Consider the following 3,655-nt stretch of genomic DNA (forward strand, 5'->3'; position numbering starts at 1 on the left):
GATGAGTCGGGTCATGTGCAGTGGTTGTAACTGGCACAAACTCAGGGCTGATGCAAGATTAGGGATGGAAAACAAGGATGTTGTTCTAAGAGGCAAGACTATGGTGTCCACTAGTCATTGATACTTCTGCTCAAATAACACTTCCCCTGAACTCTCTCCACTACCCACTAAGCCATCCCTTACACATTCATGACATACAAACCATGTGTTGACATCTGTTCTCAACCAAACCCAAATGACAGAAGGGCCCTGTCTTCTTTGCTTAGGCACATACGTAGGCTTGCATACTCTGGATACTCCTGCAAGTCAAAAGAAGACAATTTGTCATCACTGAGAAGAAGATGGTCATCTTCTGGCTTAGCATTTTATATCTGGGCCATTGAAGTTGAATGAAGAGAAGGCATCTCCACCTGGAATAACCCAGCAAATGGGGGTGGGGGCAAGATACCTATATATCAAAGTCAAAGGAATAGCCAGATGCAACTCAGACACCCCCTTCTTCATCAGAACAAGCTGTCTACCTTCACCAATAAGACAANNACGTTTAGTTTGGTTCTAAGGAGAGGCATNTAAGGCCTTTGCCTCAGGAGCACAATTTACAGAGAATAAATTTAGTAATTAAGACAAATATTTATGTACCATGATCAAAGAATCAGAATNAATACCAGATATATCTGCTGAATCCTGCCTTATCCTGNCCTGCCTCACCCACGTCACCATCCTCCCTGCCCTTATAAAAATGCTCTGAGAGTCAGAGGGCTATGGTGAGAGATCAGCTTATGACATGCTTCTCCTTCAAGTATGAAGTCTGCCTTTGAGCCTCAGAACCCACGTTTCAAAACGGAAAGAAAACAAAAGCTAGGCATGGTGGAAAACACATGTAAACTCAGAGCTGGGGATGTGGAAACAGGAAGATCTTTGGGGTTCACTGTTCTGCTGGTCTAGCCTACTCAGTGAGCTCCAGAACAGTGAAAGGCCCCATCTCAAAACAAAACAAAACAAAACCCTAACAACGACGAAGTGGATAACCCCTGAGAGAGCAGAGCACCTGCACACACTTGAACATGTACACGCAAAATGTTCTGAAATTCAGACACTAAAGACTGATTGATTATCTTCTATTTCATTGAGGTAAGTGGTGACCACCCACTATCATCTTTGGTAGCAGTTGTAGAGAATAAGCCATGACGTATGGAGTGATGTTGTCTTCTGAACATAACAGAACCACTGTACTTACGAATGCACAGCAGCTGAAGTTGTCTGCACAAGATCAAGCTATCAATATTCCAACCAATGTGCAGAAGGGAGGGCTTCCTGATCTCCTCACCCTTAACTGGGGAGCTACTGACACTCGGTGGCATCCAGGGGGAGAGAGAGAACCAATTTTCTTTAAGGGTATGCCCTCTGGCAGATCTACCAGGATCCAGTGAGTGGCCTCATACCTATGAATGGTATATGGGGAATATGGAGTAGGAGAAGGTGGGAGCATGGGGTGATCAGGATTGAAATACAGGCATGCACATATTAAATCATAAAATTAATAAGGCAGTAGCTTCAGGTTTTTTTGGTTTTTGGTTTGTTTGTTTGTTTTTTGGCAGGGGGAGGGTCAGGATAGGATAGTAATGGAAACGTCTCAGGGCAGGATGCTCACTGGATCCTCTTGAAGAGTTACTGTACTCTCATGTCTGCCCTGTAGGAAAAGGTCATGAGGAACAGCATTGATGCTGTAATTATGAATGGTGTCTACATGTATTTTAACTGCAAAACTTTTTAGGGCAACACAGTAAGAGCATCAGTGCTGTGTAAGTTTCCAGGAGATGGACAGCAGATGTCCAGAGAAAATGAAACCTGCTATTTATTCCCCAAAAGTAGCTACAGGAGCTACTGGAAGGTGCCCTGTCCCAGGTTTTGCTCCTAGATAAATGTGGCTGATAAAGAATGAGCAATAATGACATCCTTGAGAATATGAGTCTATGAAACGTTTGTTGTTTAGACAAAGAGATGTAAGAGTGATGCGAATGAACCTCATGAGTTATTGGAATAAGCCACATTGTCACATAGTTTCCTCCAGATTAAAACCTTCCATCTTGGATGGAATTAACATTAAGATGTTAAAAAGGAGGTGAAACACAGGCTGGTCTAAATGAAGGTGATACAGTGCATCTTGCAGGGAAGCTAAAGAAGTAAATGCTGGGAAATGCTCTTAGTCAAGCTGAGCTGCCTGGAAGCAAATCACATCTAGAAAGGACACTCTCTAGCTTGTTGAAATGCCTGCAATCTATGCACTGTGATCCAGGTTTCCAGAACTCATGAGTTGTCACCCATTGTAGGGTGGGCTTTTGGTGATGGAGGTTTATTTGAGTCACTTCTGTTCCTGGACGTAACCCCTTACCCATAGTCCCTCTAAGTAAATCCAATAGAACTCACTTGTTCACCAAATTGGACTTTGTTGGTATCCATCCTTTGATCTGTGGTTAGCTTCCAATGACTCTGGTGAGTAGACATTTATTTGTGTCTCCCCAGGAATAGTATCACACAACACAGGCATGAGCCCTAGCACACCCCACAAATCAGGCTGCAGGAGTGCTTTCTCCGTGCATATTTTTATAAGAGCACATTTTCATGAACCTGGAACCTACTGATGCATTCCTGCCAGACAGGTGTAAATGTCCTGCAGCTTATAAGATCTTCTCTATATACTCATCAGTTACTTTCTCTTGATTAGGAAGATGAAGTTTAGGAAGGAAGGAAGACAAACTCTTGCCATCAGCTGTATGCAGACAGCAGGCAACTTTGTGGTGCTGTACCTTTGCATTTGTGGTCTTTGATCTATGTTCCCTCCTAGTCTCTCCAGGCAATGCGATTACTAACAGAGCGTGAAGAAATCTTCATACACATTTGTCAGCATGGGGGTCTCTGCTGAAACATGAAGTGGAAAGCCAAAACCTAGGCAGAGTAGCTTTGATTAGGANAGACACACACCACACCCTAGGATGAACTGATGTAAGATTTAAATTTTTTCTCCTTTCTGCTNCTGAAATATAGTTCCTGTAATGAACATATGTTCATTCTATAAGCAGAAATCGAAAAGGATCTAAAATTGAGAAATATGCCCTTGTTGCTTGAGAGGATTTTTTTTTTAACATCAAATCTGGACCAGGTATAGCAAACACTGTGCATCTCCCCTCACCTTAACCTATATAAAGTCCCTAAATTATTTAGTTTGACTTTTCTATTTTTTCTCTTATATAAATCTGTGGCTTTTTAAGTCAAGTGAAGCTTCTCTCCTGCTGTGCTGGCATACCTGCAGAAGACCTCAAAGATGTGTCCATAAAGAGCTTCCTATAACAGGAATGAAGAACAGAGTGTGTAAGTGCAGCCTCACCAGGGGTACATTTATTTGTGGAATGTGCTAGTGACAAATGTGGATGCTGTANAAAGGGTAAAAATCACCTGAACAGCAGTCAGCATGTACAAGTACCATCAGGATGTCCTTGGAATCAGGAGTCTACAAGTGGTATTTTGCAAAAGAGGTTTTCAGGCTTAGAGTGCTGGGGAAATTGAGGAGAGTGACCAGGGAGACTTAGAGAGAAATTTCTCTTAGTGATTGAATATACAGATTTTCCTCTTTCTTTCCAAGAAGCCTTTTTTGTAC

The sequence above is a fragment of the Mus caroli genome, chromosome 6, assembly GCF_900094665.2.
Source record: "Mus caroli chromosome 6, CAROLI_EIJ_v1.1, whole genome shotgun sequence".
Classification (NCBI taxonomy): domain Eukaryota; kingdom Metazoa; phylum Chordata; class Mammalia; order Rodentia; family Muridae; genus Mus; species Mus caroli.